Below are 16,379 nucleotides of genomic sequence, written 5' to 3' on the forward strand. Positions count from 1 at the left end.
TTGATGTTCTCTGTCCTTATGTGCCTGATGCAGATAGGTGCTTCGTGAAATGTAGAACAATGTCAGACGAGTTAAAACATTCAGGACAATACTTAGCATTTGGCAAGAAACCCGTTAATGCTTGGTCCTGCTATATTCAGTAGGGCAAGAGAATTATCTGGACACGTTATTCCAAATAATCTCTTTACTGGTAAAAGTGCAAGCTGGTAAGTACTATTGCCCCAAGAAGGAAAATGCTTTATTAATTTTCGTAGTCTTCCTGTCAATTAAGTCATATGTTTCTGTTCCTGCCAAATTAGATTCCGCATCATCCTTTAGCAGCTAATGCATCAGCACTTCATTCTGATACAAGTCAAATGAATCAAATCCAGGGATGCCATTTCACCTTTGTGAATTCCTTCAAAGCTAGCAAAGTAATTCAAATTTGCCCTCGCATCATCCTTAATTTCTTTTTAGTGCAAGGAAAGTGAGTGCAAATCGTGTGAGACTATTCACTCAATAGATCACTAATGCAACAACGAAGTTGGAAGAATCCCATCTTACTATTGATGTTCTCTGTCCTTATGTGCCTGATGATAGTTGCTTTGTGAAATGTAGAACAATGTCAGACGAGTTTAAAACACTGTAGCTTAATTTAAACCAAATCTCTGGCCATCAATTTTCTTCTTCATGCCGAGAGCATAAGGGGATACCAGGCCTCTGAGCTCACCATGAGCAACGTTACAAGTAGCAGCAGCAAGATTTGTGCCTTGATTAAATGAGCCATGGAGGATGAGGACTAGTGGGAATACTGATGTAAAACAACAAAGCAAGCAAGCAAATGAGGGTGGTTGCAATCTGCATGAAGCAGCTCGAAGTACTTGCCCCCAGAATTTATACAAGGACTCAATATATCACTAATGCAACAACGAAGTTGGAAGAATCCCTATCTTATTATTGATGTTCTCTGTCCTTATGTGCCTGAGTTGCTTTGTGAAATGTAGAAACAATGTCCAACGAGTTAAAACATTCAGGACAATACTTTAGATTTGGCAAGAAACCCGTTAATGCTTGGTCCTGCTATGTCCAGTAGGGCAAGAGAATTATCTGGACACGTTATTCCAAATAATCTTTTTACTGGTAAAAGTGTAACTGGTTAGTACTTTATGCTGCCCCAGAAGGAAAATGCTTTGTTAATTTTCGTAGTCTTCCTGTCAATTAAATCATATGTTTCTGTTCCTGCCAAATTAGATTCCGCATCATCCTTGTAGCTAGTGCATCGGGGCACTTCATTCCGATACAAGTCAAATGAATCAAATCCAGGGATGCCATTTCACCTTTGTGAATTCCTTCAAAGCTAGCAAAGTAATTCAAATTTGCCCTCACCAGTTGTGAATAATCTGTTGTGAATAGAGGATTGGAATTAGGAGAGTAAAGGCTATCACTTGATCTTCTTGCTTGTGGAAAATTCCTAGTAGAAAGCAGAATAATGCTTTGACATTCTTTTCTTTCATGCCGTGACAATTTCATTGTCCAAGTTGCAAAGTAATATCAGCAGATGCACGAATCTTTATATCACGAGGGAATTAAACAGAGAACTATGTTGAAATCGCGCATTTCCAGGACACACTTCAGATCCTATCGAGGCATCTTATGCATAGTCTTTCCTAACACAACCACTATCTATATGTTGTTTCACACAGAAGGTAGTTCCGAGCGATAGAAACCATCAGTAGAAACGAAAAGAGATTCCAAATACTCACCTGGAGACTGGAAAAGTAGTCAAGAAATTTTCCAAAGACCATATGAATTATAAAGGATAAAGTTCATTGTATTTCAGTGCATACACATTTCAATGGCTGTTGCAATATACCAGAAATAGTCCTAACAATCTGTAGGAAGAGGATACCGACAGTATCGGGAGTTTTTCATGCAAAGGAAGAACCGCTTCGTACGCAGATGCCCATTTTACTTGCTGTAAACAGCGAAACTGCATGCTGTTTACAGACCTTGCCTTTTGTTCCACAACTTCTTCGCTCCATCTCGCACTACCAACTCCAAGGCTTCAACAAATGACTCCATTGGGTGAAAATGTGTAACCAAATTCCTCACTAACAACTACTGTCCCGACAATGCTTGATAGTTGGGCGTCAAAACCGGCTTTCCACAATGCATTGCTTCGATCAGTGTTAGATCAAGTTTCCAGGCCTCAATGGGGTTTACAAACATCGAGTGCATTATAGAACTCAGACAGCTGGGAAGGATCCAATGCCCCTAAAACCTTCACAGTAGGGCCCCATTCAGCTATCTTCTTCCCCAAGGACCTGATCCCAACAAGCAGAAACACGCCGGGATGGCGCCTTGTGAAGGACAGAAAAGGCCTCGTAGAAGCGGATGCCCCTTGTCACAGACCAACCGGCCTGCCACTCCCATAACAATGTGCATTTCCTGGGACCCATGCCTCTGCCTGAACCGGGCCAACTATTGGATCACGCGTGAACTTCGTTTCATCGACCCCATTAAGAATTACATGCACTTTCCTCTTCGGAAGTTGGTAGATCTTGACCAGAACATCAGCGGCATTGTTGCTGATACATATGTGCTGTGTATAGCTTGGGAAGAATCTTATCGTCCAAGAGCCTTGGCATCGCCTCCTGGAGCTCAGTCATGGGCCCTGGCAGAAGGCTGTCCGGGTTGGACAGAAGTTCTTGAAAACAACTTCGAGTGCATGATCTCATACCATATCCCGTGCCGTCACGACCACGTTTGCTACCATTTTTCGCACGCCAGTGCGGGAAGGGAGACACTCTCAGTGTGAACATAGTCAAACGGTCCATTCGCATTCACTCGATTGAATATCTCGAACGCCAAAGAACAGTTGACTGAACCGTGATCGTTGCCGCGAAGTAGACATGGAGACTCCCTTGGTGGATATCATGATGCGATTTTCATCAGAAGGGACGGTGAAGATGTGGATCTCGTGACCTCTAGCAGCTGGAGCACGGTATAAAGTCTCGGCGTGTCGCTCCATGCCACCAGGGCAGCATCGCTGGCCATGTCTTGGAAGACAGCAAGCTTAAGCTTCTCAAAGGCCGGTCCAAAACAAAGGTGGTTCCAGGGGAATCTGGCATCTCTAAGGTCTCCGTTAAAGTAGGCATGGTCGGTAGCGAAGAGCGGCTCTGGACCATACCTAAAAGGCACCAAGAAGAGAAACAAGGAGGCGAAGATAAGAGCTAGTGCAGAGTATCTGAAGCAGAGCAGCTTAGATGAAGATGAGTTTCTGTAGGACTGATGTTTCAAGCCCATTGCTAGAATCCAAGAAGAAAGCGATATCTGCTGTTTCAGATTGATGAAACGGCCTTAACTCGCAATCTATCTGAGATCAATCTTTTTCGGCCATCGATGCCGGATCTCCTCGAGCTTGCCAAACATTTAAGGAACTGCACATGGTGGCAAGGATTTTGTCAACTCTTATACATACTTTGACGTTTGAACCTTCTAGGTTGTAATATATAATTTATATATTCTATAGAATAAGTGAAAGTTTGGATCCTAGAATTCTTTATCGGCCATACATCTTGAAAACGAAGTCGAGACAAAAGGAGAGCGAGGACCCAGGACTACGAAGGAATGATAATTAATGTTTTTTCAATAGCTTAGTTGATCCAAGCTACAAGAACTTGGTCACATCCCGAGAAAGCTCATAAAAATCTTTGAATAAGGTTTTTCAATATCGACTTTGGTTGATGCTATCGCTAAGGTTTATCTGAACTTCGAGAAATGACATGCCCATTTGATCCTCTCTGCGGTATCTTACAAAACTCGCCTTACTTTACCACCGTTTGTCTATCTAAGCTAACACAGAGCATACCACCTTTCGTCCGTAAACTTCAATTTAGTTGGTGAACTAGGCCCACGCCGTCACTGGAAAATGTAAGCCATACGTGGAACTTCGCTAGAGCCCTATCGAAGTGCATGTCCATATCATACACTGAGCATCCCTGTATCAATTTTGCATCCTCGACATTCAGGAGTTTTACGATGTGAATAAACTCCCAAAGCCTCGGCAAATGAATGAAATTGCAAAGATAATGCCTATGCCAGCAATTCAAAAAGTTCCTCAATCAATGAAAGAGCTCAATGTTGATTCCCCTCCTTGTGTGAGATCAATAATTATTAAAGATGTTCATATGAAACCTACTCCTCAAGTACAGCCTATGCCATCGGCCACAAAAACGAATACAACACCGACAAATGATGCAAAATTTCTGTCTTGCTTCCAAACGAAATGGGGAGATCACCCTTTTTGTTCCCCGATTGTTACTGATTGGCAAACTTGATCCCCTTCTCAATAGAAGCTTTGAGCTCAGGAATCAGGCTTTCCAGCCCTTGCTTCTCAAAGTCAGACATGGACCCAACTCCAAACTTCCTCCACGCCATTCTTTCCGAGTTTCATCTACAGAAGACAAAATAGTCAAACTTACTGCGCATGCTTGAAATGAAAGTTAGAATGATCAGCTAAAAGCGATAAGGTTCTGAAACGGGAAAGAATATATGCATACATATGAATATATTAGCTTACTTGCACTAGCCTAGCCTAGTGGACTTAGGGTGCAATACAAAGCATATTAGTGCTTAAATATGAAGCTCCATCAACAATAAGTTTCAGTAGGCATATCTTGAATACTGTCCTTATGAGAATTCAAGGCTACAAATCATTACACACTAACCAAAATAGACCAAGTTTCAATACCTGGCCTTTTCCATTTAGTCCTGTTGAGATAATCTCTGCAATTGGGTTTTTCTTTTCTTTTCTTTTTTAAGTACAAACAGGTTTGACTTTTCCTTTTGCATAGCAGGCTAGAGATGACAAACCAGACCATCCCAAGCCCCTAATCATATTCTTAATAAAGCATAAACCCAAGTAAAAGCCCCTCAGACATAAAAATACTTGTAAGAATTTCAGAGTATCTCAATCACCTTGAAGCAAAGAAAGGAAGTTCAGTGATGCTAGACTGCACAAAGGAACATTCCACCACATCGGGGACACCATTTAGGCCCTTCAGGCAAGCATCTGCAAATAATGCTCCAGCATACCTGCAAAAGATGCAAATTGAATCCACCGAAATGAATTGTAAGACTGCACGAAGTTAAAAATCAAAATACAGGGATACAGAATCTTCTTGATTTTGTCAAATAAATAAGAGACCAGGTGGCAGTGGACCCACCAGCCAAAACATCAGCATCTGTGCAGATGAACATGAAGAGAGAGAGAGAGAGAGAGAGAGAGGTCCTTCATCTCATTGTTAGAGTTGATGGAACCGCTCATCTAAGTTTTGCAGTAAAATTCTAGTGTAAGCGCAAAAATGACCCAGATGTTCAGGGAACAATATATCTACATGGCCTCATTCTTACTTCGCCATGGACAATGTTGCAGATCCCTTTCAGCCTTTGCTTCACGACTTCCGTCCCTCCATCTTGTGTACGCTGGTAAGCGCCTTGATGTCTTCATCGCCAAATTGGCCTTTGCACGACCTATAAAGTCAGAAATAGTAATCAAATCACCTATGTATACACTTAAAGTGTTGCAGAACAAATATCTATCTTATATTTCAAAATGAATGAAAAAAGGAGGGAAAAGTAAGTACTTGAGAAAACAGAGAGGATTGTAATGCCCGCATGACCAAACAACAGGCACATTTACCTCTGCGAAGAATATGACAAAGAAAGATTAACTGAGCAACTTAAAGAAGATTAATCAATAAGTTTATCCTTTTGAAAATTAAGAGAAAAACCAATAGCACATAGCAAACCAAAAATACACGTGACTTCTGGAAAGCTCTACAATTGTACCTTCAACAGGGACTTTAGCCTTCCCAGCATAGAAAGTTTTGGCCCTAACAACATCAAGGGTTGTCACTCCAAAAAGCTTCTTCTCATTATAGGTCCCTGCCTTCTTAAAGACCTCAGCAGCAATTGGCACTGTTGAGTTCACAGGGTTGCTAATCATGTTCACAACTGCCTGATCACAGGAACACAGTCTCAAATAAATATACTGTACAGAGAATTCCCAATGATACTTTACTACATTGCAAATGTACACTGCTTTACAGCATCTTGATAGGTCAAAGGACACTTCAGACACAAAGCACATCACACTACCTGAATTAGGTAAAATACAGGTGATTCTATGATATTGATGACCAAATTAGAATGACTAATGACAAACAAAAGGAAAAGATATATAGTCAGATATACTTAAATTGCCATAAAAATATAGAGGAGATCAGAAGATCAAATTGCTTAGACTCTTCTTGGTGGAACATAGAATACTCACATTCGGGCAGTACTTGGCAATTGCAGTACACAAGGACTTGACAATGCCAGCATTAATGTTGAAGAGATCATCGCGGGTCATCCCAGGCTTCCTTGGCACACCAGCCGAAATGATGACAACATCCGATCCCTCCAAAGCTTGCCCAAGCTGCTCCTCACCCACGTATCCAGCAACCTATGATGATTGAGCAAAACAATATAAGCTAACATCGCTGCATCATATCGCAAAGTCATATCGGAACAAGGAGTTCAAACGTAGCTCTGTCTGCCCTAAAAAATAGCTATATCACAGGTATCAAGTCCAAAATGGATAATTAATCACGGATTATCCATCATGCAGCCAAATCCAATAACACAGCTTGCTCAAAAAAGAAAAATCCAACTAACAGGAGAGATGCTTCACCGAAGCAGTTCATACCATGTGGATGCGAAGCACATAAATATGATTACTGAACATGACGATACGCGTTGACCGTCCAATTCAATAGAAATGGTTATCATCATGAACTAATCAACCAGTCGAGGCAAACACAGAGAGGCATCGGGACTAAATTCGCCAAAAAGTGTTTGTCTTGGGGAAAAAATCATGCAGTAAAGGACAGATAATCCTGGCAAGCAGTTACTAATCGCATACAGAAGCCCATATAAATATGTGCAGAGAATCCGATTCTCAACCGGAATATAAGAATGATCGAAAGAGGGAGAGAGAGAGAGAGAGAGAGAGAGAGAGAGAGTGAAAGACCTCAGATCTGGTGTTGATGTGGGCCGACGTCGGCGGCGTGACGCCGGGAGTGCCGGCGATATCGTAGAGGGCGAGCTGGGAGACGAGAGGGTTGAGCTTCATGAGAAGAGCGAGGGGCTGGCCGATCCCGCCGGCCGAGAGCACGGTACCTTCCGCTCCGGCACCGACTCCGAGCCGTATGCCCGGCGGAGGAGGTGCGGCCGCGGGCGGCGGAGACGACCGCGATCGGATCAACCTCAACATTGAAGCCCTCATCTCGACGAAGAATGGGAAGAGGTAGAGAGAGAGAGAGAGAGCGACGGGGTTTTAGAAATGCCGGAGGGAGAGGTCGAAAAGACAGGACGTGGCGGAGGCCTTAGCTTTATATATATATATATATGCGGCAGTGGAAAAAGATTAATAATTTTCGCGTAAAGTACATATTAAAAGTGATATTCGTCGTTAATTGGCGAAAAGATCGCGTGCGACAAGCCTCCGCGCTGACGATTTCGCCCTTGCCGTCTCCCATTAACACATCATTATTTGAGGATTCGAAAATGAAAGCGAATTGAATTTTTACATGCGACAAGGAAGAGCGAACGTGCCCAAATTACCTTTCATTTTCACTTCACAAATTTGATTGATGTCGTAGGAACCAAAAATAATATAAAAACGATCCACTTGACAAAACACATTGCCTAATTACAGTTTTAATGCCGCTTTTGCTCCCTTCTGTTTAGTACTTTTTATCAATCTAGTTCATTTCGCTTCTCCACCGAAATTTTAAATGGGGTTAAGGAAATATGATTCGACTTTTGTTGATAAAAATCACTCCTTCGAATGGCATTGACATTATATTATTGACTGGCGCTCTTCTTACCATCATTTTCCTTCTTCGATGAGTTTTTAATTCGTATGTCCTGATCTTTTTTTCTTTGGTCATATGTGATTATTAATAAAATTTGTTTAAAGTCTAACATTATCTTGTCCAAATACCACTTCCGGATCGTAGACTTTTCCACATTAAGAAAAAAACTCAAATTGCGGAAGTCGCAAAACTTTAAAGAAAAGAAGTTGAAAGAAAAACTAAAGCAGAAGTTAATCTAAATATTTTAAGATTACACAAATTAATAAAATCCAGAAGAATGGAGGTACGGGAAGAAAGATACATTGAAAATGCTAATATGACGAGAGCTAAGGACCTTTTCTGGATGCGTGAGTATATAAGGGACTAGAGTGAAATTCTGAATAAATAAATAAAAACATTGAGAGAAAATTAAAATCGGGACATAAATTTGAAAACTATTCAAGTAATTAGCCCGCAATTTAATAGATGTCAACAACTGTCATTCCAAACCAAATGAGTTAGCGACGAGAGTCACTCGTGAAGATGTCCTATGCATCGATTGAACCGTCCGTCACTCTCTTCAGTCCACGAAGTCTGCTCAGAACCTTAACAGACAGCAATCGATACAGCCGCCATCCGTCAGTTCTAACCTATCGTCCAATCTGCCTCTCACTTAAACAAAATCCAAGAATATTCCGCCCTCCCAACGCGGCATATTCCAACCTCACGACTTGTGTGATCATCGTTAACGGCAATATGATAATTAAACTTAATGTCAATGGCCAGAACGAGTACGCCGTTTTCCCCATTTCTTAGGTTTCTAAACTCACTCGGAAACAGCGAGAATAAGAAAAAAATAGATTGAACCTTTTCCGAGCATTGCTGATAAAACCCATGCCATTTGTTAAAAGTAACTGGTTAAGCAGTAAATTCTAGTAGGTTAAGTTTGCACAAGTAAATGTCCATTGCCAATAGATAACGAGTCGGTCATCGATTCCAAGGGAAATCCACACATGTAAGGAGATTGCCGATCCCATCATGCAGGTCGCATATAAAGACACGCCTTTACATTAGTCATTATGCACAAGAGGATACATCGCTCAACAATACATTTGAAAATTTCCCTAGATAAATGTACCCAGAGACACGATAAAATTATTTCCTAGAAAATCTCTCTCTCTCTCTCTCTCTCTCTCTCTCTCTTTCTCACATATGTTGCATCAGCCTCCCGCTACAAATCCTGTCACATCATGCCCTCCAAAAAAAGGATAAAGGCACAAACCAAAAACCCGAAAATTTGTCACAAGCCAAAACTGTTAGCAAATTAATGTAGCAATGGACATTCTACAACCCAGTTCCTATACTCACTACTTGGTAAACAGGCTACAGAAGAATCAAATTTCCTACACAAACTGTACAAGGACATGGCAAGATCATGACATTCAAACGGAATTATTCAGCAATAGCGATTTGCCGTATACCTTGGCAAAGGTAGTTCCTTCAAATCAAGTCAAAAACTAAAAGCGCTTCCCTCAATATATCCTATCCTTTGGAATTCAACGACTCTAGAACAGCTTATCCTAGCAGATAAATATAAGAGAAGATTCATGGACAAATGGATTACCCAAACCCCAATAACAAGAACCTAAGTTTAGTTGACTTTTTATGTGGCTCAAGCCGAGGTGCTGCAGGACAGGGAATAGGTGCTGGATACAGGCACCTTGCAAAATGCTGAAAGGACACACGGGTTTGATAAGCAGGATTGCTCAGACAACTAAAAACTGCCTATCCGGATCCAAAGTTAAGGTAGTCTCGAGTATAGATTTAAAAAGAAAAACTGGATGAGTCCAAACAAATGAGCAGAATAACCAACCTAACACGAACACAGAATGACCTAGTTAGTACAAAAGATAACAGAGAGAAAGCAGCCCCATTCTAGCAGCACCTAGAGATCATCATGAATGTAAGGTTGTCAACCCCACATCCATATTCAGATAATAAAAAGCAATAGCAGTGGATCAGAGAGTGTCAAGAGACTAAGTCCCTTTTCCAAACTTAAGTACCAAGCCAAACATTGGCCATAGAAGGATCACAACTCACACTATTCGACAAGCGAGAATTCTAAGTTACAATGTGAGCCAGCAAGTAATAGCTGCAACGTACCACAACCACAAGGTAGGCTGGGCCACAATATATTTTACCAGCAGCAGTCTAAAGCAAATCAACAATCAGTGAACACATCCAGCAACTAGGCATTCTCATAGTTTCGTCAAGAATCACACTTGCATAACTGTACCAGGAAGCATTTGCCAGAACATTATACAAGAGGTTCACTTGGATACACCATCCACAAGTCCAAGTACAACAGTACACATAGACAATGATTAGCCCGAAGCCAAAGCATTAAAACAGCAAGATTAAGGTGCATTTTTTTTTTATAATCAAATGTTGCTGATCTCCCATTCACACCAATTTTGGATCCGAAACTTTAAAGCTATTCTTTTTTTTTTTTAGGCCAATTTTCTCTCTCTTTTTCTTTTCCATGTGTACATGTGCGTATGTCTTTTTTAGGCGAGGTTAAACCAAATTTTTAAGTGTGTGTACAAAAATTATTCACACTTTCTTTTCAAAAAAGATATAATTGGTGGTCCCCCTCCCCTCCGTCCCCAAATGCTCGACATAGGTAGGCGATGCTTCTGAGCATGCAAAATATTATTTAGAGAAGTATATAAGGGCAATGAAGACATATAAATGATCACTTGTTCTAAAAAATACCACAAAGTAATGTGAGACCTCCATGAATCAGTCTCCAACTTAAGACGGTAGATAGAAGGATCCGTGATGGCTTTTCTATCCACATCCAACAGAAATTATAGCTAACATAGTCACTATGCCCAACAGTGATAGAAGCATTATATCTTATCGCGCAAATATGCGAAATCAGTGTAAAGCACCAAAAAGAGGCAGACAAATACAAGGGTGCCATAACAGCCGTCAAAAGTTTCAGAACTAGCATTGGCAAATAGATGCTATCAGCACCAGAAACAACCTCCACACTGCAAGATCCCAAAGCATAAATACCAACCTCACTAAGTAAACTAACCATAACTAAAATTAACTTCAACCAGGACAACCACAATTATCCACAGCACAAAGGAGCAGATGAAGCAAGCGGCTGCAAAGCACAGGTAATCACTCATCAACCAGAGAATATATTGTCCTCATTTACGCAATCACCAGAATGATTAAAGCATCTGCGTCCAACAAGCTGTCATACACCTGAATCAAACATCCAGTCACGTGTCACATCATTCAACAGAATCAAAACACAAATTTCTTCATGCAAACACATAAGGAAAGAAAAAAATGCTTCAACGTCAATGCCAACAGTAAAAGATATAATGGCGAGGCAGTTGTCCCAGAAAAAGTTTGCAAAGAGAAGAAGATTGGTATTGTTATAAAAAATTCAGGTAAAGTGATATATATAAATTTTCTACTGTGACAATGGAAACAGGCTGATTAACTAAAGAGAACAGATGCTAGCAACACAAGTCTTAGAATAGAACCGAACATACAACAACGATGACGCTGGCACCGCAAGTGATTAAACCTTATCCTCTTATCCTGCTAGCTGGAATTATAATCTTATACCATTGTCCTCTGTTCTATTAGATATCAAGTCTTTTGAAAGATCAAAGTGCTCCAGATCTTTCCAAAATTCTTCTAAAAAGACATTGTTAACACAATAGCAATTGCAAGTCAAGCATGAAGCAATTCAAGATGCTTTAAAAAGGTTAAATGTTCTGCTTTTAAAAAATTTCAAAGAGTGCACGTGTAAAAACAACAAACTACCAACAAATATGCATCCACTCAATCAATCTAAGTAAATTAACAAAGGCAGCTGGCATGAAATAAAAAAGGACCCACAAAGAGAAGTAATTATTTACTCTGGACATGCAAAGCACATTCTGCCTACTGAAATGCTCACAACAAAACAGAAAAGTATAAAAACACCAAATATTTTCTATGGAGTTATCTTGAGAGCAAACTTTCTTATTTGACAGCTTCATCATAGATTGAGAAAATTTATTTTCATAATTCAGAAACTATAACGTTAATGCATGTCATTTGACTTCATCTCATGCATTAAAGCCCATAAGTCCAGTCAAACTTGAAAAGGAACAAATTTAATGAAGCAAAAGCCTACTAAAGCAATAGTGAGGAAAATCTGTACAAGAGGCAGAAGCAGCGGCACTTGCATGAGTTGAATAAGGCTTACTATATCGGATGAAATAAAATATGGTTAATGACAAGTCCTCTGTTGTAAATGAGCATTCAGATCACATAACCAAATAAAAATAGATCCCAGAACTCACATTTGTTCTCTCTCTTTTATTTATTTTCTTCCTGTGTGAAGAATCAATTGATGTATCCACTTCCTCTGTGGCTGTTGGTTTAAAGGCCAGGCTTTTGCTTCTTGGACCAAGAATTGGTCAAGGTTTTGCCATAAGCCAAGCAGTAGATGGTATTATGGCAGCCAAAAGTGGAAGCCAGAGGGAAAATATGACATGGTACTGTTCATTGTGAATCATTTTACGTAATCTTATCATAAAAAAATAAAAATAAAAATAAAAATTCCCTCATTTTTGGGCTTGCACCTTGGTTTTTAGAACTATATCAACGTTATATTCCTACAATTAGGACACAAACCCCTGGGAAGGATGAATCGAGGATGAGGAATTAGCATACCGACTGGGTTTGCTTTTCATTGTTAACTAAAATGAGCATCGATGAAGATTGAAGTGCCTTATAAAAATTACAGCACTTTAACATCGTCCTTTAATCCAACCAAATGACAACTTTAGAGCTAGCACAAAGCAAAACATATTCAGCCCCCAAACATGCAGAAAGCTGCAACAGTTTGGAAAAGCATATCATGTAAATCTTTATCACAAGCAAGATCCCAACTTAAAAAAAAAAATAACCTTTACAACATGCACTTTTACGATGTAATGACCCTACTGTAATGTCAATGAACAAATTGATAGTTTTGCTAGGTTGTCTAGCTAGGCAATAAGGTGTTGAACTCAGACTCAAAACCAAACATCCTCTACTTAAAGCTGTAAATGAAAGAAGATAAAAGAGGCAAAGCAAGCTAAACTTCCTTAGACACAAGAATTCATGCAATGGCTGCAAGTCAACCCATCCTAGTTATCGGGCCAAATCCAGTCAAGCAACCCCTCCATGATACCCCAATCACACACGGGAATTTGTCATCTAGCAAGATAATACACTGAGAAATGATAACCTAATCATCCAGGCACCTGGTGAAGAACTCAAATACAGTAAAAAAGAGTTTAAAAAATTGAAATTGGCATGGACATCATCCAACCATTTAGCAAGAAGAAATGCTACTGAAAAGACACCACCAAAAAAAAAATGATAATAATAATAATAATAATAACAATTTATTCCTTCAGCACCCGTGACCATAACTCATCCTATTATGAGCTACAACCACAAGCAATGACTGCCACAAGCATCTAAATGCAGATTGAGAACATGATAAACCAAACAATCAGAAAAAAAATGCAGCTCACCTGAAACATCATGGAAACACAGTAAAACAATAATCAGCTTGGACAGCATGTACCAACTAACAACATTTAATGCAACTCAAAAACAACCCAATCAAAAAATTGATCACTTCAACATTCTTTACCGATATTCTTGATAAATGCATCCCACCGAAAAAAAAAAAAAAAAAAAGATTAAGCATATGCACATCACAGACAGAGCAGTATTGAATAAATATAATTAACAGGGTACCGCGCACAGAGGAAAATAAAGCAGGAGGCAGAAAAGAAAGCCCTAGTGAAATCACGTTGCCAATTAATAAAACCATTTCATATCATCGTTGAGAGCACTAGCTTAAGAACTGATCAAAGGGATCCACAAACAAGTTAAGAAAAAAGGAAAAAAAAAGTAACCAGCCCCACCACATAAAGAAGTCAAGCAATCATATCTAACCAGGTATAAGATGACATACTAATTTGGATAAGGAAAATGACAACTATATGCATCAATACTTGTAATGGAATTACCTCAGTAATAGGAAGGCACGTTTGGATACATTCCTCCTGGTGGAACCCTCGGCGCTGGAGAAGTCCCTGTCGGCTGGTGCTGCTGGCTCGGGTATGCTGATGCAGACGATAAGCCATATTGTCCACTTTCTGGATACCCTCCGGAAGGCCTGTACAAAGATGAGCCACCAGCGGTGCCTAATCCACTGCTTGTGCCACCAACACCACCACCTGCACCACCAAGACCAGTCCCAACAGCACCTAAAGCACCGCCTGCACCGCCATATCCAGTTGCTCCTGGTCCCCCATAACCACCATATGAAGCAAGCCATCCCACTGCCGTAGCCGCCAGCACCACCTAAATTGGGAGGCACCTGACTGCCCGGCCGACATCCCAGGCCGCTGGAACTCAAATGAGCCAATCCCGGCGGACCCTGGAACCCACCATAGGACCCCATTCCCCCAGGTCCACCATATTGCCCCCGGAGCCGATCCTGGCATCGAACCTGGGCCACTCATCCCCACTGCATCAGCGTGGCCATTACCAGGGTCCAACATTACCCGCTGGACCTGGCTTCTCTTCCCATCAATTGCAAGCTTGCAATTTAATGGCCTTCCGTCTATGTTCTTCACTGGCTCGGCCAGAGCCGCCTGAGCTCCTCGGCCGTCTTATAAACAAACAGAGCAAACCCTCTCGATTTCCCAGTCTGCTTATCGAACCCTAGCGGCCCTTCCTCGATTTCGCCGTACATCAGGAAGTGAGATAACAGCTTATCCGGGCAGGCATGTCGATCGGCACGTTCGCCACGTAGATCTTCCGGTCCGAGACATCGGCCGAGTTGCCCGTGCTGGCGCCCGAATTACCCGCCGCCGCGAGCTGCGTGACCGTGACGCGGCCCTCGATCCTTCTTGCTGGGCTCGCGCAGGGCGAGCAGAGCGCCGTCCACGTGCTTGAAAGTGACGAAGCCGTAGCCCTTGCTCTTCCCCGTGGCCTTGTCGAGGATGACGACGGCCTCCTCGAGCTCGCCGTAGGTGGAGAAGAGGGAGCGGAGGCTGTCGTTGGTGGTGTCCCAGCCGAGGCCGCGGATGAAGAGCTTGCGGCGGGTGGGATCGGCGTCGGCGACGGCGCGGCGGCGGCGCGGAGGTCGGGGTGGCGGAGCAGGGCGTCCTGGAGGAGGTCGAGGAGCTGGTCCTTGGAGAAGCTCTCGGCGAGCATCCGGCGGCCCTCGTCGCGGGTGAGGGCGGCGCCGGGATCGGAGGAGTCCGGCGGCGCCACGCCGTTGTCGTCCATCTTCCGCTTCTTCGCGAGATCCATCGCAGCGTTCTGCTGATAGAAGACGGGAGGTAGAGAGAGGAGAGAGAGAGAGAGATGCTCGAAGTTCCGAGTTTTGCCGTGCAATGGGTGGACGTCAACAAGTTTCAGGGAGGCCTTTCTGGCAAAGCCGCGCATTGATTTCCGTGAATTACATTTCGGCCCCAAATTTTTGGCAAATGTTGTAAAATTGCTCCCTAACTTTCAATTTATGCAATGTTCCCCCGAAGTCTTGAAGTCAATTGCAGGTAACGTCCTCTTAGCGTTAATTCCGGTCGTGTGCTTGTCTACAGAAGACCCACAGACACGCTACGCGACACGACACGACGACACGTCTTTTTTAAAAATAGAGAATTTCGACATCGCCCGGCCAACGTTATTTATTAAAATATAAATACATAAATAAATAATAATAAAAATAATCTAGAATTAATTTACACGAAAATATTAAATAATATCATTCATTATTTTAATTTGTTACAATAATACAAAACTTAGAGGAAAAAACATTATTTAAAGAAAATGCTGAAATGATATTTTTTAAATTTATTTATTTATCATATATAGCATTTTTTTATTACTCTTTCATAGTAAAAGACTTTTAAAAAAATAAAGCAATTCTAAAAAAAAACTGAAAAAAAATTGACCTTGTGCATATATATTTATAGCAATTTTATTACTTCTTTTATTACTTCTTTGCGTGTATATTTATATTTTGACCCATCAAATATTAGAAATTTTAAAATTGGCCGTGCGTGTCGAAATCGCGTGTGGTCCGGACTCGCGTGTCGGTAGAGTTACCACGTGTCGGATTTTCGACACTCATCGACCGCGCAGGACGTGTCGGGACGTGTCGCGTGTCGGACACGTGTCGGGAATCGGACACGACACGAAAGCCTTCGAGGAGAGTGTCGTCTTACATGAGTGCTTGTCAGTGACTATTGAGCTCCTTCTACGGAGAATATATCTGTGCAGCGATGAAGGTGAATTGTATTTTAACCCTCACTCTTGGCGCGTGTTGTCAAATTGCTCTAACTTTTTAATTTTTGTAATTTTCTTGTGAAGTCTTGAAATCAATTACAATGCCTTCCCTAATAGTAG

General features: G+C 41.4%; 3 pseudogenes; all 3 read right to left on the reverse strand.

The window, feature by feature from the left end:
• Positions 1 to 1,863: 1,863 nt before the first annotated feature.
• On the reverse strand, positions 1,864 to 3,289 carry LOC120295320 (annotated as a pseudogene).
• A 1,010-nt stretch (positions 3,290 to 4,299) lies between these two features.
• LOC120295323 lies at positions 4,300 to 7,398 on the reverse strand (annotated as a pseudogene).
• A 1,457-nt stretch (positions 7,399 to 8,855) lies between these two features.
• LOC120290169 lies at positions 8,856 to 15,351 on the reverse strand (annotated as a pseudogene).
• Between the last annotated feature and the right edge of the window lie 1,028 nt (positions 15,352 to 16,379).

This window comes from Eucalyptus grandis, chromosome 1 (assembly GCF_016545825.1).
Source record: "Eucalyptus grandis isolate ANBG69807.140 chromosome 1, ASM1654582v1, whole genome shotgun sequence".
NCBI lineage: Eukaryota > Viridiplantae > Streptophyta > Magnoliopsida > Myrtales > Myrtaceae > Eucalyptus > Eucalyptus grandis.